Below are 26185 nucleotides of genomic sequence, written 5' to 3'. Positions count from 1 at the left end.
TATTATTATTATTATTATTATTATTATTATTATTATTATTATTATTATTATTCATTAAAATATTGTGGAACTGTTTGTGCCAATTTCATGACAAAAAACAAGCTGGCATCATGTTAGGTAGTTATGTCATCATAAATTGACTTATTATCTCATAAAGGTGAATAGCACCATTGTGCAGCATTTGTATTCTCAGGAGAAGAGAGACATAGCTATGGCATTGGGGCCACTGCACAATCTAGGCCAGCAATGTGGTTGCTGCACATTGTGTCCTGGTGTACAACATTACGCTATGGGAGCCCCCATTGACCAGTGGTTGATCTTGTCCAGTGCTCCATTGCACTTTGTTGCAATTCACTAGCTGGTTGCATGCCATGTCATTGTAACTCTTGTCATAATAAAATTACATTTTATAGTCTTTGATGCAGGTTCTCAGCCACAGAGTTATTTTATACAAAGTAGAGGCAGTTTGGTAGAGTGGTTTTGAGTGTTGGACTAGGACACTGGGAGACTAGGGTTTGAATCTTCGCTCAGCCATGGAAGCCCACTGCGTGACCTTGGGCAAATCACATTCTCTCAGTCCCAGAGGAAGGTAGAGGCAAACCTCTTTCTGAACACATCTTGCCAAGCAAACCCTGTGACAGAGTTGCCATAAGTGAGAAATGACTTGAACGCACGGAACAGCTTTTTGCACAAAATACATTTTTTTGTGCAAGACAATGAAAACAAAAGAAAGCACTGGTCTGTTAACTCTCATACAGGGGCAAAGGATCTCATGGTGACTGACTTCCCTCTCCACCCCCCCCTGCTTTTTTTTACATTCATATGCTAATAAAATATTAGCAGAGAGAAGGAAGCCAAAAGAGTTCAGTCTAAATGGCATGAGAAGTGTAATCCTACCAACTTCAGGAACTGAGTGCAGGCAACTTTTACAGTACTGATACTGGTTTTTCCAATGTCTGCAAATGCCAGCAAGTGGAGTTGGCAATGAGGTAATGCTAATACTGTGTGTATAATTCAGCTTCTATAACAAAGCACCCTCAAATTAGTCAGAAGGACTAGGCTTTGCCAAGAAAACATTAAACCAAGTTTTAATTTTCTGAGCCAAGCCATTTTAAAATTACAGAGAGCCAGAGATAATTAGGAAAATATCCAAGGGCTAAAGAACATCTCATTTTTAAAAAACTCTTTAACTTTAATATGCCCAGTCCAGTATATGTCAGTTTCAGTAAGCAAAAAAAATTTTAAAAATTAAAAATGCTGCCCTAAGTTACATCAGAAAGTTGACATTATGTGAAATTTATTCTGGCTGTGTGCTGGGTTTCTAGAAACATGTTTAACGATGTATTAACTGTGTAATGAAAACTAGTTTGTTATTTATTTTAGGCAAATAAATACTACACAATAGAAAGAATGTGATTTATTCAATATAAAGTAACCGTAAAGCAGTAATAAGGTACAAATAAGAACAAATTTACAGAACCTTAAGCTTAAATACAATTAATAATTCCAGCTAAAGTAGACCCATTTGAACAATGGAATTTAGTAAGTAAGCCAACACCTACATTGCGTCCATTTATTCTGTGGGTCTTCTATAGCTGAAACTAGAAATTGGATTTAAACATAAAACTGCAGTGACAACAGGGCAAAGCTGGCAATGGCAATAAAACTGTCTTGTAGAATTTAGAAAATAAATTGTTTCATCTTGCACCAACATTACAAGGGAATACATGCCTAGAGAGCTTCAACGGGAGATTATTCCATAACTGAGTTGCCACCACTGAGAAGACCCTTCCAACAAGAACTTGGAGAACACACAGGAATATCTTTTTGAACTCTTTCTGTTCAAGGAATTCTTCCCATGGGAATTTATCTGAAGCCTGGATAATCCGGCTCCTAGCAGCATGGGTTGGGTCCTGTGGCCGTTGCCTGCTTTGGAAGCGGGTCATGCAGTCAGTGAGGTTCCAACCTGGTTTTGGCTGGAGGAGACTTGGGCAACTTCTTTCCACCAATCTGCTCCAGCCCCCTGCCTAGTTCTGCAATTTCTTGGGAGTGTTCTAGAATTATCATCATCATCATCAATATCATCATCATCCTGCCTTTTTTCCAATTTTTTCTTAATCAGGTAAAACAAAATAAACCATTAAACAACAACAATTAAAAGTCCAGCACAACACACAAGGTCTGTTTCCCATAAAAAGATCCAAGCTTTGAAAAATTACTTTTTTATTTTTACTAGAACACCCAGAATCCTGTTCCACTTGGCCACATAATGCTGCAATTTTCATTTCATTTTCAAAACTGTGGAATGTTTCAGTTCATAATGGAATCTTGTGGTTCAGATAATGTACTTTGTATTACAGTGACGACCTCATAAGAGAAGTTCATTATGGACCGGCTATTTTCCAGTGAAGATTGTCAACTCCAGATGATGATCAAAGAATCCCAAATAAGCTTCCACAGAGTCCAGTTCTGCATAATTTTGAAAACTACTGATACAGAATTAGAGGGACTCTTCATAATAAAACACATGATATAGGTAGAGAATGGCAAAAGAGGTATCAAGCAAAAGGGATATGAGGAACATATTCACAGCTTTGATACTGTAGACAAAGCTTCTCACCAAAGTAGTACTGTTTCAAAGTTGAATCAGTGGTCCAGATGCTTATCAAGGAGAAAATATAATGCATTCATTGGGGCTTATGCAGCATGAAAAATGAAAGTCTCTCTCCTTTGGCATTTTTCTGAGGTACAAATTAAAAACAAGGCATGTACATAAGTTTTCAATGGCGGGTTACAAACCGCCACTTGGGACGTCCTCAGGACGTCCCAGTTTTAAAAAGGGGTGTCTCTTCCAGACGCCCCTCTTCCTGTTACGGACTCTGTCTGTAACAAATGGCGACGGCCGTTCTACACAGCCGCCGCCATCTTGACGTAACGGACGCTGTGCGTCCGCACGTCACGTGGTGCTTATGACGTCGCGAGTGCGCCATTGGCGCCTTGCGGCATCATGAGCGCGACGCCAGAAGAAGCTCCATTTTGGAGCTTCTTTTTTGCTCCGTAAGGGAGCCGTGCGGTTTGGCTGCGGCGGCTCCCTTACGGAGCAAACAGCAGCGCCGGGAGACCGACGCAAAGCGGCGGTTTGTAACACCTCAAAGGGTTTTAAGAATATTCACATTTTTTGTCATTCTGAATAAGGAAAGGCATCTCAGTACATTGAGACCCCTATCCAAAAATCATCAAGTACTGTGAGATATTTACCCCCTGTTTCTGGACTTTTGTGAAAATGTCATTTGTGCAAAAAGGGATGTTTCTTTTTTAATATATATATATATATATATATATATATATATATATATATATTGCACAAAATATGGTGTCTTGAAATATGTAAATGCAGTCAGCCCTCTATATCCACAATTTTTTATTCACGGTTTCAACCATCCGCACAGTTGGAAAATATTTTTAAAAATAAATTCCAAAAAGCAAACTTTGATTTTACCATTTTACGTAAGAGACACCATTTTACTACACCATTGTATTTAATGAGACTTGAGCATCCATCGATTTTGGTACCCACAAAGGGATCCTGGAACCAACCCCCACTGAATACCAAGGATCCACTTGATACACATATTCTGGAGTACAGTATTTCTCAGGGGGAAGAAAACCTGATATTCTCTGTTCTTTCAAATAAGGGAAGTATCCCTGATTCTCTCCAGCTTCCCTCATCATTGCAAGTAATAGAAGTGTGGGTTCTCTACACCAAAACCTCTATGATGTGGGATAAGAAATGCAACTTAACAGGGGTTGAAGATTCTGTTAGATGATATAGTTCTAATCAGTTTCTATAATGTCACTTGTAGTATGCCCTACTAAAACAGCAGTAAGTAAATACGTTTTTCCTTAACAACAAATTACGAAGATTCCATCCTAAAACATTAAGAAGCTTTTTATTGTAAGAGCTGTTCAACTATGGAATAGATTACATCACAGGCTGGTAGACACTTCATTTTTGGAAATCTTTGAACAGAGGGTGGATGGACATTTTTCAAGAATGCTTTAGTTGCATATTCCTGCATGGCAGGGGGTTGGAATGGATAGCCCTTGTCATCCCTTCCAATTTTAAGATTCTATAAGTCTATGAAATGCTAAACATAGATGTAACAGCACCTAAGCATGCTGATTCTGTTCTTGAAATTTCAGTTATGTAAACTTGGGGAAACTATCATACTTACCTGATTTTAGGTAAGTTTTCTCCTTTCCACTGATCAAAAGCAAAACAAAAGATCAGACTGTACTAAATACATGGTCCACTCCTGGTCAGTATGTAGAACGTACATGCTTTATCTTATAAAATAACCCCTTGGTGATCGACAGTTGTAGATCTGTCACCAATGCACGCAAGTGCCTTCAAGGCACACACTGATAATCAATTTCTGATTCTTGCCTGCCAAACAGACCTTGTAATCATAGCTTCTCCTGCCCTGTTCTCTTTGAAATGCAATACTTTTCAAATCAAAAGACTTGTTCAGGTTTTTTTTTTATCTCTGACTGAGAGACAAGAGGAAGAAAATAACACAGTGTGTGGAAAGCAAGTGAGGCATTTCAAATACCTTTGAAACACAAACAAATGAAATAACACTTCATGACTGATTGGGTTAAGTCTTAACAACAGCAGTGGTTGCTTCCTGGAACCCTGTTCTTACAGTATAATTTGAAGCAAGAGCTTAGTAAAGCTTATTAACTCTGGAAACTATTTTGATGACATCGTTTAGCCCTGGAATATGTGATGTATTTGCAGAAGGAAAGTATGCTTTTGAGAGCAGTTGAAAATATTACTTTGGGATTACAACTCCCAGAATTTACAGCTAGTATGGACATTGGCCATGGAAGTTGTAGTCCAAAAGTAACTTTTTAAAGTTGTTGCTTTTGCACATGTAACGTCTGATACCTCCCCATCCATCTCACAAATAGTACTCAAATGTCTTTGCACCAAGGATCAGATGTAAAATCTTCCAAATGTGAAGACTTTGCAGGAATTTAGGAATCTGTCTTTTATCGAGTCAGACCATTGGCTCATTTACCTTGGAATATGCATTTATACCAGCAACAGACAACTTGGTGCTCTCCAGATGTTTTGGATTTCACCTCTGCTGAACCCCAGCATGCTTGTGGAGTGATCAGAGAATATGGACGTTACAGTCCAAAATATGTGAAGAGCACTAAGTTGTCCATTCCTGAGAGATACACTGAGTGGCTGTGGTTGCCCAGGGTTTCATTCAGGGTCTTAGACATAACTAGAATTGCCAGAGATTAATCCAGGAATCTTCTGTATGTCAGACAATTTTGTTAATATGAATTGGAGAGAACTGGTCAGCCTCCCTAGCTCAGAATTAATCGGGATGAAAATGATTAAGACTAGTTCCTGGCATGGATCACCCACTTCATCAAAACAATTTTGTGGGAAGAAGTCCATCCTCAGAATAGTGCAGCATTATATACCTAATCAGCATTATACACCTAATCAATAATGAGGTTTTCAAAGGAGCCTAGAGGCCTCATGGATTATCCTTTTCAAGATCTTCCTGTCAAAATGGCTGTGACAGAAACAGATCACCAAAGTGTGGTTTATAGACGTCTGTGCTGTGATTTTGGTTGGAAATCCTATACTGGGCATATATAAATAAGCATAACATTAAGTAAGCACAGTTTTCTAGATTTTAGGTTGTATTTTAGGAGTATAAATTCCTCAGAAGAATCTAAAACTAGAGGAAAGCCATTGTACAGAACTGACAGGTTACAGATCAAGTATTCTGATAAACTAGTTCTAATTGTTTTAATAATAATAATTTGTTTAATTTATATACCGCTATTCCAAAGATCATAGCGGTGAACAGCAAGTAAGCTTAATTAGCAAGTAAGCTAATTTGCCCCCAACAGTCTGGGTACTCATTTTAGCGACCTCGGAAGGATGCAAACCTGAGTCGAGCTTGGGCCCTTTTGCTGGTCTTGAACTCGCAACCTTGTGGTTTTGAGTGAATGGCTGCAGTACAGGCATTTAACCACTGCGCCACCAATGAATGTTGACTAAGGCTGAAAGAAATGTAGAGCAACTGTAGAAAACAAGTATAGTTATAGAGTTTTCAATGAAAGCAATATATAGGAGCCCTGGTGATGCAGTGGTTAAATGTCTATACTGCAGCCACTCACTCACAAACCATAAGATTGTGAGTTCAATCCCAGTCAAGGGGCTCAAGCTCGACTCAGGCTTGCATCCTTCGGAGTTTGCTAAAATGAGTACCCAGATTGTTGGGGGCAATTAGCTTACACTTTGTAAACCACTTAGGAAGTGCTTAAGTGCTTAAGTACTTGCTATTGCTTTATCTTTCCCTTCTGCAACAAAATGTTTGTAAAACCTGACATAGTCATACAACCTTATCCAAATGCTGTGTTCATCATTAAATCACATTAATATGGTTTATTTATATATGTTTATCAATACATACTTATTTATTGATACTTGGGAGTTTTGATTTGTTTTTTCTGTGCTTATGTGTAAATGTTAGTGCTCTGCCTTACATCTCTTCCCTGATGGAAATTAAAGTACTGTACATAGAATGAGACAAAAGAGGCCTGAAACACTTAGACTGAGATAGACCAAAAACATCTGCCTCAGCAGAACTGTATTGTCCATGCTGGAAACTGAACCTAACAGATTAATACAGTATTCCTATTCTAACTATGTAAGTGGCAAAAAATGGGAACATTTGCAAAATTGGTCCCTGGAACTTCCAGAAAGGCAGCTGTCATTGCATGGAAATGAAAAATGATATCTCCTCTAAACTATACCCTTAGGCATGTTTGGTTTTAAATGCTTTGCAAATATGTCATTATATTTCATGTGGTTCCATATCTGAATAGGAACAGTGACATTTATTGTACCTGCAGGCTGGTGTATTTCCTGTGCCCTATCTTTTTAATGGTTATCCATCACTCCTTATTTCAGAAATTTCAGAGTACGAACTCAGGAATGAACATTTAATGGTTTGACATGCACATCTGTTTCTTGCAATAAACTTAACAAAGTCTTCCGACAAGTTGCCAGGATTTGCTTAGCCAATATTTATATTCTATACTCTCAACTTTTTTTCTGTTTGTTTATAACACAATTCTGCTGTATACTGTGATTCTTTAATTAAAGGTACTTGTCACAGACAATTCATAATATGGAGGAACATTTATTTTTTGCTTACTTATATCCTATATTTCTTCCAAGGAGCTGAAGGCAGCATGCATAGCCTTTCTCTCCCATTTTATCCTCACAAAAACCCTCTGAGGTACAAGGTGAGTGATTGGGGTTGGGGCAACATAATTTAGTGACCTTCATGGCAGATTCAGACTTAAACTCTGCTCTTACTGTTCGTAGTCCAGCACTTTAATGACTTGTTGTTTATTGTTGTGTGTCTTCAAATTATTTCTGACCTATGGCGACCCTAAAACAACCCTATCATGGGGTTTTCTTGGCATGTTTCTTTAGATGGGGTTTGCCATTTTCATTCTCTGAGGATGAAAAAGTGTGACTTGTCCAAAGTCACCCAGGGGGTTTCCATGGCCAAACTGGGATTTGAACTCTGGTCTCCAAAGTTGTAGTTCACCACTCAGACCACTACACCATGCTCGCTGTCACGGTAATAACTACACCATGTTATCCCGTTGGTTCATTATGAATTGATATTATCAATTTTTAAAGTTTGAGCCTTATACTTCAGTGTTCAGCAGTTTGTGAACACAAACCAAGAGAGGGTTTATTTTTCAATTTATTGTCAGTTCTACACTAGGAAGCAGGAATAGGCCATAAAGCCCCCTCCAATGTTAATCTGTAAGCTGCTTTGATTGCTATTATAATACAAAGGTGGGAAACAAATAAACGTTTTATTATTATTTATTATGATTCTGTAGGAATGTTCTTTTAAAAGTAATATTGGTAGTATTCTTTGGTTTGGATTGAGATCAGACTTTCTGAAATTAAATAGGAGATTACCGCATGCAAAATCCATGCTGGTGTAGGTGTGGGTTGTAACGCTCAGCTATGGATCTTATCGCACTGCCCAGAGCCCAGGCAGTAGTAGGCAGCCCATATCCAACTCAGGCTTCTCCAGCATCTTTTCAAGATAGGATTTTCCTGTTCTTGAAAAGCTGCTGCAGAAACCTGGGTTGGATACAGGGTGCCTACTGCCCCTCGCTGACAGTTACAACCCGTCTCTATCCTGGCACAGATTTTGCATACAATAATGTCTATAGATAGGGCTTGCTTATGAGTGAATGAAGTTCCATTGATTTCAGTTACAAATAGCACTACGTTTGGATCCAGCTAGAGGGGCTTACAGTGTAGAGGCAGAAGCAGCAAAGTCTACTTCCACCACCCTTTTTGCACATTCCTAAATTTGGACCCAACCCAGCAATTTTTATATCAGTGTTCCCTCAATTTCCAGTTCAATAATTGTAATTTTTTCCACCAGTAATAAAAATGTTAACTTGAAAGTAAGTTTCATCAGTTGTCAAGTACCTTTTCTTAGGATCAAATTCTCAAGTCAGTGCTTAAGTACTGTATCTGGCTAAAATATATTTTATCTAATGAAAAAGATGATTGAAAAACATTTGGTAACAGTTTATTTTTATTAAGGTAGTGAGAGCATAGCTCTTCATAACTAATATCAGCAGGAAAAGAACTGTATTTTCCCCTAAGAATTTAAAATAAAAGGTGTTGAATATTAATATGACAATGGTTCAAAACACACCACACAAATAATCCAATTTGAGACCACTTTCACTGCCCTGGCTGAATGCTAGGGAATTCTGGGAACTATAGTTTTGTGAGACATTTATGCTTCTCTGTCAGAGGACTGGTGCCACAATAAATGACAATTCTCAAAATTCCCTAGGACTGAGCCAGGGCAGTTAAAGCAGTCTCAAACTGGATTTTTTCTGCAGTGTGTTTTGGATCATATCCTGGAATTTAGCGCAGCATAGTGAACTTGAGTGCAAAAAGCTGACATTGTCACCTTTTAAATGTAAACATTGTCTTTAAATAGGTGTATGTGAGAGTAATAAGTATACAGTTACCAGTGTATAAGAGTAATAAGTATACAGTTACCAGTTCTCTTCAAAGCACAGGGATGATCCCAATTCTTAAGAGTTTAAATGCATAATGTAACTCAATGTTGAGGGTTACTTTTACAAATAACTAGTTAGAGTCTTCCAGTCTCAACCCCTTTGGAGTTAATTCCTGCTGCACTTAAAGTTTTTGAAAACTGCTACTGATATTGGACAGTTATGCAGAACTGTGTTCAGGCCATTATTAATGTAGTGAAAACACTTTCTCAAAAGAAACGAGAACAGTTATGGGTAGAAGTTTTTTTAAAAACATCTGAAAACTACCCACCAAATGTATGTGATACAAAGCACCCTCCCATCTATCTCACCATAACCTCAAAGCCCATAGCAGATCCTGAGGTAGAGCATAAACCTATACTTAAATGATGTGATATTTCTTCCTCACCCTAAAGTGAGGCCACAACTCCTTAACTATAAAACCAACACAAAGGTTACAATTACTCTGTAAAGGGAGAAACATTTATTTATGTATGTATTTAATATTTTCCCTTTCTCCCAGCATGCTACATGGGGCAGCAAGGTTAAAAGATGATCAAGCTGAACACCTGATAACAAAGAAGTTGAAATACAATTGAACAAGTTGTCATAATACATTGTTTGTTGAGCTAAAATAATACAATTATATTTTTCTGTTGCATACATGAAATGATTACAGGTAACTATGTACTTCCAGGCTCTGGTGTAACATTTACATGTTGGGGACTGTTATTGGGCTCCAGTCCTTTGTAATATCTTTCACCTCAAGAAAATAATTTTGGAATGTCAATTTCCCCAGAAAACTCTGTTTTCTAAACTGTGGTTAACATTTACATCCATCAGAAGTGCAAAAGTTCTAACAAACACTAGAAGCCAGATGGATTTTCTAGGAAGTAGTACTGGAAGCACCTTAAAACTTCCTCTTTTACTGAGCATATTAACTATGTCTGTTCTATTCCTGGTAATATTTTCCACACATACTTAAAAGAAGATAGAATTTCCACTAACCAGAAGGTGTTGGGAGAGGATTCTTGTTCTGCTTAGTAACAGCTTCATATGCAGAAATTTAGAAATAAAGCTTTTCAAAGCATGGCAAATGGCAGTGTAGCTTGTTAATTTCTGCAAAACAATGTAGGTTGTTAATTTCTGCTTCTGCTAAGGGTTGCTTAAGCCCTTGTCACCAACTGGATATACAGAAGTTGAACCCAGGAAAAATGCATTTCCCTTCAGTCTCTGCAATAAATGTTTTTAGCCCTGAAAACACATAAAATAAAAATGAGATTAAGAATACAATATATTCATTAGTACTGTCAGCCAAGCTTAACAACTGAACTTGGCTTCCTTCCTCTGATCACTTAACCACATTCAGAGGTTGTCAGGATATTGCACCACAGTTGGCTGCCTGTGATAGGAGCTTTTTCTGTCGTAGGAGCTTGACTATGGAATTCTGTCAGAAACCATCAGGGATGGAACCAGGAACTTCACTGCTTCGTGCCATTTTCTTATGTGTTGAACCACTAGAAATTATGTTTGGAACATCCAGAGGAGAAATTTGCAACCCCGCTTGCAAAAGAGACTGTTTGCTCTAGCATGCAATGTAAGTATGTACATTCGGTAATGTTTTCTCTGTATTTTGTTTGCTCAGTTGCTACCTCACCTATAGACTCATACTTCCAGGCTTCATTTCAGTTCCTCCTACACATTTTCCCTCTCTCTCAGTCATGCAGTAGGTAACAGCAGATCCCACATTTTTCTTCCCTAAGTGTGTAGTTCACTTCAATAAATCTGTCTCTTTGCTAAGTACAGGTTTTTGATGACGATTCTATAAAGGCAGTGAAGTGTTCTCAAGTTTACCCATGTCATATATTTGGGGCGCATCTACACTGTAGTTTGAATGTCATTTGACACCACTTTCACTGCCATAGCTTCACCCTACAGAATCCCAGGATAAGTAGTTTTGTGACGCTCAAGCACTATTCAGCCAAGAAGGCTAAAGACCTTGTAAAAACTACAACTCCCAGGAGTCCACAGGATGGAACTACAGCACTTAAAGTGGTGTCAAACAGCACTGTTTCTATAGTGTTGGTGTACCCTAGGACTAGCTGTGGTGCTTTCCAGACACAAAGAGCTGTAAACAGCTCCTGACTGGGGTAGGACTTTCTTGAGCAATAGTGATCATCCTAACTCTTTTGTCTACTTCAGCTCTGGTTCCTGTCTGCCTTCCAACAACTGCCCTGTTGCTCAGTCCTGGCATCTGCTGACAGGGGGAGTATAAATAAAGATAGTGATAGAAGGGTGAGACTGACTGACTGACTGATATACAGTCCTGACAGGACAGTAGAGTGATAGTATATGTATCTTTGCAGCATAGCTGAAGAAGGTACTGTGAGCCATCTTGTCTAAATTATGCCTCCTAGAATTAGGCAATTCTGTACATTGTCAGCATCATCCTTGTGCAACTATAAGTTTAGAATAATGATTATGCAGTTCACAGATTTGCTGGTAGGTCCAACACAAGGTGTTGAAAACCCTTTCAGTTTTGAAGTGCTGTATAAAATTAGCAGCAGGAGGATTCATGGACCAGTCTTCAAAAGCCTTTCAGCCATGGTGAAGCTCATAGGCTGAGCTTTGCATGTTGATGTAATTCTGCTTAATTTACCTTCTCAGATTTGTTGGAAAGATGAAGTAACAAGTGTTAATTGTGCCTGCTGAATTGTAGTTGACATAGTGAGAAAATATAAAATTGTGGTTAATGCTAAAATATACATGAAGACTGGCTATGAGATACAGAAATAAAATGACCAGCCAAAATAGTCTGAAACTATAGATTTGAAATGAAAGTAATTACTTTGCATGTTATTCGCCTCCATTCTGATATAATCCTTTTGCTTTCAGCTGCAAAGTCTTTATTTAACACACTTTCTTCCATCTCCTATAATTATGTACATAATGAATAACCTCATAGAACCATGTGCCTAATGGAATTAAAAGCTCCCATAAGAAAATGGCTTTCTTTTTTTCTTTTTACATAGGCTTAAAGATGATCAAAGTGATATATTCTGGTGGAATAACTCTTAACTAAAACCGTTATGAGAAAATAGGTGGGCCTCTTCATTACACTCTTTGTGTGATAATGATTTGTAGGCATAGTGCCTAGCTGAGAAATTTTGTAACCAGGTACTGTAAGAACCATGGCTAATCTTCATGGCTAGCATTAGGTTACAGGTAAAACTGCATAACTTGTAGAAGAAAGCTCTCTTGATCAAGTGTTGGCTTAAGTAGTAAATTGCTCAGCCATGCATGAACCTGTGCCAGAAAAGAGAAAATGTAAGCATTAATACTTACTTTATTTTCCTAGAGTTAGCCAAATAAAACATATAGCAGTTAGTGTTCACTGGCTTGTCATCAGTAACTTAACCTTGTTTTGTGTTAGTTTTGTTTTATTAAGTTATACAAATGAAAATAGTGCTAAAAACTAGGAACGATGGATTTTGATAATGTTTAAGCATTGCTAAACAGTTAAATTGATCTTCATCTTTCATTTTGTCAAGCTTTCTTATAAATGGAGCTCCAATGAAAGAATCTTAAATTTCAGTACAAATTTAAATCAGAATTCAAAATCCCCAGTCATGTGTGCAGTGCCTGCATATAATGACATTTTGGAGATAGTGGAATTATGACATGTTTATAATGCCAGGAAAATGCTTTGGAGACCTATGCAGATATTATAGCAACATCAACTCCATAAGGGTTGATTGAGGATGTAAGTAACTAAGTTTATAGTAGTAAGCATCTATTCCCTGTAATATTTTTCTTTAATATTGTATACTTAGTTAATATGAAGATTCACTAGAGGAATAAGGTATAAAACTTTAGGGAGGAATCAATAAGAGAAGGAACTGAAAGAACAGACTATTCCAATGTTAGAAGCTCTGGTCACTGCAAAAATACAGAGTAGGCAGTGGTTGTGGCAAAGGGATGGGTTGTTTAAGAATTGTACTTTTTCCATAGTTTTTGTTTTGTCTGTTTGTTTTTGTGGAAAAGATGAACTTACTTCATCTTAGTTGGTATTGGAGATCATTCACTTAGATCAGCTGTAAATGTTGAATGTGTAGTGGGAGGAGGGAAGGTTCTGGCTTGGTCCATCAGCTCCATTTTCCATTCCTGCTTAATGGTATGCCACCCAATATATCTCTTCCCCATTCATCCCACTTTAAAGTTTGAGTTACAACTATAGACATGTCTAGATGGGCCATTTGCATCAATTTCCCCTTGCGCTTGAATCACCCTGTCCACACAAGGCAGGGCCAAAGGCCTAATTCAACTGTGGACTGTCTACACATGGGAAGGGCAGTAGTACAGCAAATCTGGGCCATCCTTTCATTAATCTGCATTTTAAAAACTCACAATTTGCTCTGGATGTTCTCACTCGGCATTCTGGAGCAATCCCAGGTGGCTATTTACACAGCATCCTGCTGTGCTGGCTGCCACCACCGGTGCAGATTGTTCCTACTGAGATCACAACAAAGTGCTCAGCCATGTGATCAATGCTGGGCACCTCATCTCTGACCTCAGAGAGAATGATTCATGCCAGTAGTGGTGGCTGGCACAGCAGGATATCTGCTCGGCGTCATTCTGAAATGCACAGAAAATGGAGGGAATTTGTGGTAGTTTCAGGTCCAGAATATTCCAGGGGCAGCCAAGAATAATCTGGTCAGTGTAGGCCCACCATATGAAGCCAACACAGTTTTTTTTTTAAGCCCTAACTTTTCCTAACTATGCCTTGACCTGGACTCCATGACTTAAACAACTATAGACCAGTATCAAATTTGCCATTTCTGTGCAAGATGCTAGAGAGGGGAGTTGCCTTCCAACTCCAGGCAGCCTTGGAAAATTCAAATTATCTAGACCCATTTCAAACTGATTTCAGTGCAGGATACAGAGCTGAGGCTGCTATGGTCACCTTAGTGGATGATTTTTGCCTGAGCATTGACAGGGGGAGTGTGTCCCTGCTGGTGCTTTTTGACCTCTTAGCAATGTTTGATACCGTCAATTATGGTATCCTTCTGAAATGCCTGGAGGATTTGGGAATTGGAGGCAGTGGTTCGACCACTGTCTCTTGGGTAGATTCCTGATGGTGGTGCTTGGGGATAACTGTGTGGAAACTCATGGTTCCCCCCCCCCTCATTGACCGCCTTCCTTACCACACTACAGAATCTTTAGTAGTTTTGTGTTATTGTTACTCATTAATCTTAATTCCTGCATCTCACTTAATGTCATGGTAATAGTTGTGACATAAAACAACTAGCAAAATTAAAATTGTACCTTTAAATTACAAAAGCATATGCACAGTCTCAGTGCAATTGCATATATGTAGTTTCATGTGGTTGAAGTGAAAATTTATAAAAGGTGATGATTTTAAAGAAAATTTTAAAAGAATTTTAAAAAATTGATTAAAAAAATTAAAATTTTCATTAAAAAAAAACCTGGGACTGTTCCTTTTAGCTCCCACTGAGTGTCACCCATTCTTCAGCATTTTAGTGGAATCCAGGCAAATGCCACAGACTGTTTTGGCCAAAAAGGAGATGTTTGAGGCTGGTGTGAGCCCTCTTTAGGGTGTCACTCACTGCGGTCCCCCTAGTCTCCCCACTGTCTTATAGTATGCCTGCCTAACATTTTATTTTCTATTTGGAAGGCTGTTAACATTTTGGATTGGTTAGAATTATTCCTGAACTTTCCAAATTGATGGTCAAACACTTTTGGAACAATGATTTCTGTGTTCTCATGGCTGCAAGACTAGATGTCTGTATCTTCAAGAAAGCAATTTAGCTTGTTGCTCTCAGATTCAATTTCTGTTGTGCAAATGCAGAGTGATAAAAGAACGAGGAAATATTCATGAAGTAGAGAAAAGAAACCTTTATTTCTACCTTGCTGAGACCATATCTGAGTTATTGCATATGGAGTGTGAAACTGCAAAAAAAAAAAAAACCCTCAAAAAACAATAACCCCATAATGTCTCATTTGTAATGGCTATATCTTGTAGGCAATCACAGAAGCAGATATGGTTTTCTGGGACTAGAAATTTATTTGTCCTGTCAAAATGTTTTAAAACCCTTCAAATCTGCAATTTGATCATAGTGTTCGGAGCCAGACCCAAAGTCCATCCCAAGCTATATGTACCTATTTGGGCAGGTGTGATTAATGCACTTCATAAAAGTGCTGGTATAGGTCATTTCCAACACTGAATGGCTCTTTCATTATTTACACCGCCTTCTCCCAGCAGCCCTTTCTGGCTGTAATGTACCACAGAATATCCCTGCAGTTATGCACAGTTACACATGATGTCAGAACAGAAAATCGTGCTGCTTTCAACTGTGGTTTTTCAGTTTATCTGTTCTTCTAAAGTCAGTGGAGTGGGCAGAGAGAAATAGGTTCCATAGGAGATCATGGTGGGTTCAAAATGGATAACAGCTTCTTGCTTGTCCTCCAAATTAATAGTCTCATTGTGTGAATTTACTTGTGTTTCATTTCCTCCAACCACAGAATGTGTAATAAGCCTACTGTTAAAATTTCTACTGCATATGAACAGCTACATGGCTTCTTTTTTGAAAGAGGACAGGATTTTTAAAACAGCTAAGAGAATAAAGAAGCCTGTACTTCCAACCAGCTGACATTATTAGCCATGATGTAGTAGCAGCAACAGAGGAAAAACAAACCAAATGCCATGTGCCATAATTGACACCTCCCCCTCCCCTTCCATTTCCTGGTGATTGTTATTACAGTGGATCCTTGGTATCTCCTGGGGTTTGGTTCCAGGACCCTCATGGATAGCAAAGTCTGTGGATGCTCAAGGCATAGTAAAATGCTGTCCCTTATATCAAGGTTTGCTTTTTGGCATTTATATATTTTAAAAATATTTTCAAACTATAGATGCTTGAATCTGTGGATAAAAAAATCTGTGGATATGGAGAGCTGACTGTATTTGGTCTTCTCATTTTAAAAATTAGAGCTTTAGAGATCTGAGAGACTGACTGCTTCATCTAGAGCTGGAAAAGATACTCATCAGGCTCTGAAATCTGGCAGATATCCATAGACAATTTCATCAATACAGCATGTGTTCACAGCTAGAATCTAGTTGCGTTTCCACAACCCAAGTCTCAGTATCTGGTTTTCAGGAGTCAAGATTTTGCATTTTGCAAATACAGTGAAATGTTGGTGGCTTGTGCAGAGACATTCAGAGGAGACTTAAATTGTTTTATTTATTTATACCATGCCTTTTTGCAAAAAAAAAAAAAAAGACACTCAGAGTGGATATTTTATGTCTGAAATATGTTATTTGGTAGCTTGCATTTTCTATTGAAGTCAATTGTGTTCTGAAAAAAAGCAATCTCTACTTCAAAGAAGGGGTTATAATTATACATTGGAAAATATTAAAAGCAATGAAGCAGCTGCAAGACACAGTTGTGTTCGAGCGTATCCCTGCTTTGAAGAGAAACATCCACTTTGTACTGGAGAGGTGTTTTTTTCATCTCATTTGCCAGCTAATAGCACTGAAACATTTTCTACTGAAGTTGCATAGTCTAGTTTTCCCATCAAGTTTGAGTTCCCAACACCCTGGGAAAGTCTGATCTCAAAATGCACAACCCCTACTAACCCTGGAACAAACATTTTATTGAAAAGCTGCAATATGCCCCTTTCCCTTCTTTTAGGAGGAGAAAGGGACCTATTTAACATAACAGTGCCTAACGTAGAACATCAACTTGAACCACACTGACCTCATTGCTCCTTGTCTTTATATACTTTTTTTTTTAGTAGTGGAGGCTTTAACAATAAGTACTAAAAGAGAGGAAAGTCTGAAAAGAATCAAGACACTTCTTCCACTCAGCTCTCCTGAATAAAAAGGAAGAGGCCTAGTTCAGAGACACTAAAAGTGCCTCCTGTTGCAAAACAATGCGGGTTGTGCCACAGGGACTGCAGTCAGCTACTTGAATGGGATCAAAGGAAAAGAAATGCTCCTTCAGCACAATATTTTCACTAGAGAATATTCTTTGTTTTAATGCAAGCTCAGAATCATATGTTTAGTTCTTGGGGCCTTTAAGGGATGTGTGACTTTGCCACACTGCAAATAATGTAGGACATCAGTAATATGAAAAGAAAAACCCTCTGACTAATACTTAGGATTTCTATTGAACTGCTGTGTGTTCAGCAGTATCCTCTGTAATCTTCAGCATCTGTCTAAAACGGGGGTGGAAAAATGTGGCCCATGGGCAACATGCTGTCTGCTGGGTTATTTTTGTGGCCCCCATAGGTAATTTTTTTACCCCCAAAATGTTTTTTCAAATAATGTTTTTGCCCCTGAATGCTCCCAAATGCCTTCTAGGGGATGGTGGGCAATTTCTCCCACATTTCTGGGCCATTTTAGGCCCAGGAGAGGCATTTTAAAAAAACCAGGGAAGTTCTTTGTAACAGAAATTTCAGGAAACTTAGATTTCCTAGGATTGGCAGATCACATAGGATTGCCAAGAGGACCTGTTTGAAAGCCATAAGTTTTATTCAGTTGTCGACAAAGAAAAACATGAACTCAGTGGAATGCAAGTTCCAAAAAGCTGAGAACCCGAAACAAGACAAATGGCTTCTTTTTAATTATCAAGACAAAGAAGCTTCTTCAATACAACCTGATTTGCTAATTACAATTTAAACATATAGATTCTTACAATCAGAACAGAAATACATGCATACATTAAAACTGCATCATCAACTCTTACCCCTCCTCATTAGGATTCAGTGGAATTCATCCTAACCTTGCTTCTGAATGTCACTGGTACCTTATCTCAGTATTTATGTTATGTCTTTTACTGGTGCCAGCTTCCATCTAGGTCAAGATGCACTCACTATCCCGTTGCTCAGTTTTTCTAAACTCCAAGCCTTTAGTTTATTTCAAAACCATCTCTATCTGGCTGACAAAGGTGACTATCCATTTGCTATAGTTTTACATTCACAAGATTTCCACCACATCCTTCCTCCGTGCTGTCTTCATCAATATTCAAGTTGCATGAACTATCAACATTACATGTTTAATGACTCTCTAAACCAGAACAAAACAAAAAACAAACCGTCTGACGCTACAAAAGATTACTATTCTTACCACACCAGGCAATAACATCTTCCAGTCGGCCCAATTTCAGAAAGACAGTGTATAGCATTAACAAACACAACTATTATCATTGCTTTTAAACCCCCGTTGACCTTTTGTTGGATTCTGATTCTCTGGAGTTTATTCTGGACACCAAGCTAATCTCTCTAATAGTATGTAAGTGTGTAGTTTGTTTCATGATTCAATAGGAAAACTCCAACTATAAGAATATTGGTTCTGCTGTCAGAATCACTCTCATTAGAAAACTATAATTTTTAGCCTGATGTTACAGTACTCTTGCCAACAACTGTCTACTATCCTCTCTGGACTACTCTCATAACAGAATAGAAAGCCCAGGGTGTCGCCATGTGTTTCAGATGTTCTTCGTTTCCTTCCTCCCAGGGCATCGTCTTCCATCTCACGTTTCCTCAGCTCAGGGGATCACTATGATAGCTCTGTTGGGGGATGGCATTTAATCGACCGAGATCTGGCCTTCACCGTTAATACTATCTCCGATGTATAAAAGTCCCCCCTCCTTCTCAAAGAGCGTCCCCTGAGAAAAAACTTACCATGCTTGCTTGAATTTCAATGCCATTCCACGTTTTAACAATAGGAAATCCTGACGACAAACACAATTATGTGGTTGATCCATGGACTTGATGATCTTATTTCTCTTTCAATAGGAGGGGCTTTAATGAACGTTTTATTGTGAAAATCATATGTTTTATTGCTTATTCAGGAACAATAGGTGCATGTCTATGTAGGCCTTATGTAGTTTGGGATGTTGATTTGCTTTGAGGATATTGAAAGGATTGAACTTCTATCCCTGTAGCATTCATTACTTAGACGAACACGCTCAGACCACCAACGAAAACAGGGAATACAGAACACACAACAGGATATAGACACGAAAGAGGCAATGTCTGCTGGAACAATATATTTTGAATGGAGCTCACTCAAACTGGATTGAATCCACAGGTGGTGCCAGTCACTCCATCCGGGTGTGGAAAAATGGGGCATGCACGCTGTATGGTATCATCCGGTATTAGTATGATTTTTGTGTACACTTAATAACAAACACTATAGGAAATCATCCAAGAAAAAGGGGTGATAGAGAAGCATTTGAACTTTCTTTCAGAGGAGCTGGCGTAGAGCACTGAAGTCCTGGAAAGGTGCAGCCTAGCGTTTCTTGATTGATGGCGAAGTCAGAGCCCACTCAGCTTCCGGTTTAAGTGGGGCTTAAACTTCGCTCCTCTTGTCTGTGCCCCCCCTTTGCCCAGGCCAAGGAAAGACAAAAACACTGAAAAATACTATTAACAAGTTATTAGAATTTAGGAATACAATTAAAGGTATACTTAGCCCATTTCATTAACTCCTCTCTTATGAGCTTTTGCTAAGATATTTCCTTCTCGAATTTATGTCTCACTGCTAACTCTAAAACAACGATCCCCTGGGTCATTCTTGGGTCACCCTGAGCTCTTTAGGCTTCGATTTTTATCTGTGCCTGCATCTTTGGACTTTTTGAATGCTTTTTTTTTAAAAACCTATTGGAACACCTAATTTTACAGACTGCATTTAATGTACAACTGAAATGAAACTTTAACTCAGACCCAAGGTACTCACAGCTTATCTCATTTGACTCCACAACAGTTTGACAACAGAACAGGGAACCGAAAAACAAAAACGGATAGAGTGACTTCTTTGGCTTTATACCCAGGACCAAAAAATCAGTTTCATGCTCTTTTTTAGTCATCCTCTCAGGCCAAATGATATATTCTAGGCTTGGAATTAGGATACAATTTCACATATGCTCGGCTTGAGTTTTAACTTGATAATTTTGATTACGTCTGGCAGTGGAAACCGAATTTGAATCTATAAAGTGTTTCACAATTTTCCTCTTGCTACAATAAGTAGAATATACCAATTTCTTATACTTTCATATCCTTATTCCTTCAGAACCACATAATTCAACATAGGATCAACTGGCTCGACATGTTATTTTTCAAAATAACAAAAATTATAAATTTCAATGAGTGTGATAAAATTGACTCAATTAAACCAGAATATAACAATTATTCTGGATCTCTGGGTTCCAATCACAAAAAGAAACTTCGGGTGCTTTCAAAAATACATTAGATATTATAAAAATAAAATAAAATTCCAGCTAAAACATATACAAAAGCAAAAACCTCTGGGATGGGCCATTCTCAAACTTAAAAATATCTCACATCTGTTATAACAAAAATCGTTTCAAAAACTTTAGGCCAGATTTTAAAACAAAAAACAAACTTTTGGCAATCAATAATCAAGAATCAAACAAATCAAATAGAGGCAGAGCAATATAAAATTAACCAGGAACAAAAAAGTGTTTAAAACAAGCCAATTTAACATGATCTGGCAAGACTTTGCAGACATCTTGAGCTCAAAAATACAAAAGCTATTGCCTCAAAATTAGCAGTTGAAATAAGCACAAATCAGTCACAAATTCAGAAAAGCAAAAATTCAATAGGCCAGGAACAGGCCAGAACTCATGGATCACAACTAAACCAAAAAAACAAAAACAAAGCGAATCTAGCCAGGCACCAGCAAAACTTGCATGACCTCAGCGATGCTCAGGATTGCAACAGCTGTTTTCCAGCCTAGCACAGCTATAGCCTTACAAAACCAAACCATGACCTCAAGGCCTACAACACTAATCCTATCAACTTTAATTGGAAAAATAATTAGCTGGATTGCCAAATCAGAAGATTGCAGGTTTATAATTTAAAACCCCAAAACACAATGCTCCAAAACAAAAAGTTTCTTTGGTCTTCACTTAAAAACAATTGCATTTAAAAACATATACAAATTCAAAAGGCACAACTTAAACTTCATTTTAAAAACCATGAAGCATCTTGAGGCAAGAATAAAACAAAATATTGAACAAAAAGCTGCTTGCCTGAAATTTAAAAATTCAAAACAAGCTTCTTCAGAGATCACTCTTAACAGAACATTTACTATTTTTTCATCTAAGTCGAAAGCACAACATCTATTTCTATGAACTTAAGGGGAAAAAAATCCTTTGCCCTTTAAAAATAGTCGTACAAAAACTCCACCAGAGGGGAAGAGAAAAAAAAAAAACAAGCTTGAACTTACAACTTACAACGCTTTGCTGCCCCATCTCTTTAGCCACAGCCAGGAAAACTCACAACAATGTAGCCAACAAGCCTTGAAGATAATTCCCCAAACGTTTGGCCAAACTCACCAAATAACTTACTTTCACAATACTATTAAAACCATCAACCAAAACTCACCAAAGGCTCTGGAAAAGTTTGTGAAAGTCACCCCCACTTGTCACACGAAACTAACTCCGTTCCAGGTTTCGTTTCCAACATAGCTGCAACATTCTAGCGTTAGCCAAAGAAAAGTTTTAAAATGCAAACACATGGGTTTTCTGTAACCCCCCTTCCTCTCTAACTCCAGCCAGAACTCAAACCACTTGTCTATCGACCAAACCCATTTCTAATCTTTCTCAGCCACCTTAAACAGTACTCAAAAACCTGTTGCAACATTTTGAGCCTTCAATTTCACAACCACAAACTTGTTTATACTTTCCTCTGTAAACATTTTCCAACCATTATCCAACCATTATCGCTAACTCGCTCCATAAAGCTTTTCAACTTTCACACACTAGCATTTCACATCCTCATACCTTCAACACTTTCTTTTATCTTTCTCACTTTCTCCCTCTTAGATAACTTCCAGCCCAGTCCAGTTCACAAAATCAGGCCACAGCTGAACTTTACGAGCTAAGCTTAAAACTAACTATCGTATTACTAGGCCTACTAACAAACACTAAAGCACTATTTTCTGCCCATCTTCTTAAACTTTCACTGACAAAGAATTTGACAATGCCTCTGGGAGGCACAGGCTTAAGATTCAATTTAGATTCTTTTGGCTTTAAATGGGTATGCAATTCAAATTTAGGGCAAAACTTTCCCAAAGGCACTGATCAGTTAAAATCATGAAAACCTCAAGTTAAAACACCGATTTTCCCAAAATATCTACATATACACAAACGCAATTTCCAATTTTATAATGAAGCAATTTTCAATTCCCAACAAACAAGTTTCTTATCTCTGGGTTGCTCCTGGCCACTTCTAAAACACAAAGCGAATTCAAAATCCTCTTTTCTTGTCATGTGGGGGCCTTCTTCCCTGAGTTTGCCCTCCTCTACAGAGTCCTAGGCGGGATACAAACCGCCGCTTTGGCGGCGTTCCCCCGCGGCGCCATTGGCTTTGCCTCCGTGAGGAGCCCGCAGCATCCAAACCGCGCACTCCCGCGCGGAAGCAAAAAAGAAAGCTCCTTTCGGAGCTTCTTTCTGCGGTGCAACGGATGACGTGCGAAGCGCCAAGTGCGCAGTTGCTACGTCAGGACGCGAACCCGTCTGACGCTTGCGTCCAGTCGTAAAGATGGCCCGGTCTGGAAAGCCGGCGCCATCTTGTCTTATTGTATACGTACTAGGGTTAAGGGGTGCGGAAGCACCCGCCCCTTCCTAACCCTAGTACTTATACAATACGTACTATATGGCGTGTGTATCCCGCCTATCTCTATCTTTTCTAGCTCTTCTCTTCCACAACTGGCCAAATCAATCTGAATCTTGAACACACAGCTTCTTAATACCATTTAATCTCTCATCCTTTTTAAACACCCAATTCTCTGCAACTATTCACCCCAGGTGGGGCTTTCTCAACTCTTAACCAATAGAAAATTATAAATAAGCATCGAGTACCCTCTTTCTGGCTCCAATGTTTTGAATACAACTGCAAGACAAGGCAATGTCTATACTACTACCCTCTCCTCGGCCAATTTGGCAAATCTGACTCCAAACATCTTTACACAAAAAGATTACCGCTCCTTTTTCAAAACATTTTCCCATGCCTTTCCTAAAACATTCATCAAAATGACCACCATGTAATCGCAAGGAGTTTTACCTCCCTCAGCCATCCTAGAACACAAACACACAAAAGACCACAAGCACAATTTCAACGGCACAACCCTATAGTTAGGATTTAAAAGTACAAACAACCTGGGGACAGATTGCAAAACCCCACAATCTCAGACACTAACAGCAGACAATTCCACAACCGTTTCAAACCCACGGTTTACTCTTTACTGTAACCAACAGTCTTAACTGGAGCATCCACCACACCGGACAGAAGTGAAACAAAATACCACAACCACAATTTGATACTCACAATAGACCAATGCTCTCCTCCAACTCTCCACCAGCACCTAACTCCTAGCTATTTAAAACAAAACCACAGAAGGGAAAGGTTTGCCACCCACACAAAAGGTAACAATTTATTGGCACTTGGAAGATCTTGATTAACTACCCCCAGCACAACTGAGCAAGTGCCTTATACTTCCACACTTTGGCAATCATATGACACATACTTACCACAATCTACCTCTTTTTCAGTTTCCCAGTTCCTTGCTTATGTGTTCCCTAGGGGCCCGGTTCCTAGGTTTTGGCAAGAAGGCTCTCTGGGCAGAACCTTTGCTACTGGCCTTCAGCTAACACAGGAGGGGGTCCTTTCGCCCCCCCTCGCACCAAAGATTTGGACCGGCAACGAGGCTCCCTTTTAGTGCACTTTTCCATATTTATACTTTTAAAACTGTCCGGAAGAAGATGATCGTCTTTATTTTCCTCTTCCTTTTCCCCCCAGTGAATTTTCACATTACTAAGTGTCTCCTTGGCTAACCTCTGACTCCACCACTTACCAATCCTATCTATCCCTCTTCAATCAAAGTTTGAAGTGCGCGCAGAGCCTTGATAAGAATCACACTCGTATTAGAACAATATGTAGCCAGGAGGGAGTTAATTTCTCCCCACTCTTTGCCAATTCCTGCTTGCCTTGTCTCCTGGCTGGTCGCCAAATATGTAGCAGAAGTTTCAGGAAACTTAGATTTCTAGGATTGGCAAATCATAGGATTAGCAAGAGGACCTAGTAATTGAAAATCCAAAGTTTATTCCAGTGTGTCGACAAAGAAAACATTGAACTCAGTGGAATTCAAGTTCCAAAAAGCTGAGAACCCGAACAAGACAAAATGGCTCTTTATATTATTCAAGACAAGAAGCTTCTTCATACACCTGATTGGCTAATTACAATTTAAACATATAGAATCTTACAATCAGAACAGAAATACATGCATACATAAAACTGCATCATCACTCCTTACCCCCTCCTTTAGGAATTCAGTGGATCATCCTAAACCTTGCTTCTGAATGGTCAACTATGTATCCTTATCTCAGTAGTTAATGTTATGGTCTTTTTTCTACTGGTGCCAGCTTCCATTAGGTCAAGATGCACTCACTATCCTTTGGCTCTAGTTTTTCTAAACTCCAAGCCGTATTTCAAAAACCATCTCTCTGGCTGAAAAAGGTGACTCCTCTTCTATAGTTTTTTATTTTCACACAAGGAATTTCCACCACAACTTTCTGTTTTTTTGTTTTGTTTTTAAGGGCCTTGCTTAAGTCTAAAAATGGCCCAGAGTGCCCTAAAAACGAGGGCTAGGTGAGAGCATTTGGGACAAATAAAAAATGTTCTGTATGAGGGGTGCAGCTCCCCAGGAACCTTGCAGGAGATGGGGACCCCGGCTCTCCCGTGCTCAAAATAAACCATTTAGAGACAGGGGTGAGAGTTGATGCTCAGAAAGCGCGCCTTGCATTGAAAGTTAACCGCAGGGTCAAAATATAAAACTGGGAATTCTTGCATCTTATATCCACTCCTGTCTTGAATTTTATATATTCAGTAAATAATCTGTATAGTAGCTGGGCTAATCTTTTATGTCTCATGGGATTATTTATTGATACATCAAATTGCATTAGAGTTCTTTCTGATTTCTAGCCCTTAGTGTACTCAGGGTTGAAGATGGCCCTCCAAAAATATTGAGTGTAACTGTCACCATCCCTAATTATTATTTAGGCTTAGGTGCCATAAGTGAGGACCTCCAAACGGGACAGGGACAAATGCAGGACAACATTTTCAAATGGAGACATGTTTTTTTAAAATGGAGGACATGCAAAAAAATCAGGCTTTTTTAGAAATGTTTAATATAATCCATGTTTCTTAGGCATGATCAAAATGGAGGACATTTTGACATATTCGTAGACAGATCAGGAAATGTACTTCCTCTTCTGGCACCCCCCCTCCCCAACAAACACACTTTGAGACTGAACATGGCTTTATTTTAACATTGCCTCTTGCATATTTCAGAGCGTATTCACAACCAAACCCTTGGTCAAGGGACTTTGGTTTTCCTTCTTTTTTGACTTGTTTTGTCTGTTTCCTCCCCATAAATAAAGGAGACATGAAATGGAGTTAATGGGTACAGTTGTTAAACAAAAAAGTCTTGTGAGACTCTGTAGGCAGGAGGTGCACCATCTTAGAACTGCATTAAGCACACTAGGCTTTCACTCCCATCACTCACTTGGAATCCTGGGATTTGTAGTTGTTGTGGTGCAAGGCTGGGTCTTGAAATCTCAGGAATAAGAGAGGCAAAAGGCTTGGCTGCATCTACACTGGAGAAATAATCTGGTTTGAGACCACTTTAACTGTCTTGGCTGAATGCTATGAATTCTGGGAATGGTGGTTTTGTTCCGCACCATAGCAGAATGGCAGTTAACCCCTGGAAAGTCTCTTGGCCAAGGTGACCAGGCCCCCCCCCAAAATGTAGGGCCCCCAAGCAAAAATGTAGGACACTGGCCAAAAATAAAGCTAAAAACACCCATGTAATTATAAAATCCATGCTTCTTGCCATGATCCAATGGAGGACATTTTGAAATTTGACAGAAGAGGACATTCCTGGAAAAGGAGGAGGATGTCTGGTCACCTTGTCTCTTGTCCAAAATACACTGCA

At 38.8% G+C, this 26185-nt stretch overlaps 1 protein-coding gene across 2 annotated transcripts in view; it reads left to right on the top strand.

Annotated features, from left to right (window-relative positions):
* Nucleotides 1-26185, top strand: part of ST6GAL2 (ST6 beta-galactoside alpha-2,6-sialyltransferase 2) — a 106091-nt gene that overhangs the window by 17468 nt on the left and 62438 nt on the right. The window contains exon 2 of one of the 2 annotated variants that reach the window (XM_042457940.1): nt 10580-10747. The exons of the other annotated variant lie outside the window; for it this stretch is intronic. The gene's annotated coding sequence lies outside the window, so the exon portion shown is untranslated. The remainder of the gene's footprint in view (nt 1-10579; nt 10748-26185) is intronic. 2 annotated transcript variants of the gene reach the window in all.

This window comes from Sceloporus undulatus, chromosome 3 (assembly GCF_019175285.1).
Source record: "Sceloporus undulatus isolate JIND9_A2432 ecotype Alabama chromosome 3, SceUnd_v1.1, whole genome shotgun sequence".
Classification (NCBI taxonomy): Eukaryota; Metazoa; Chordata; class Lepidosauria; order Squamata; family Phrynosomatidae; genus Sceloporus; species Sceloporus undulatus.
The sequence above is the reverse complement of the archived record's forward strand: the minus strand, read 5'-3'. Positions and strand labels throughout refer to the sequence as shown.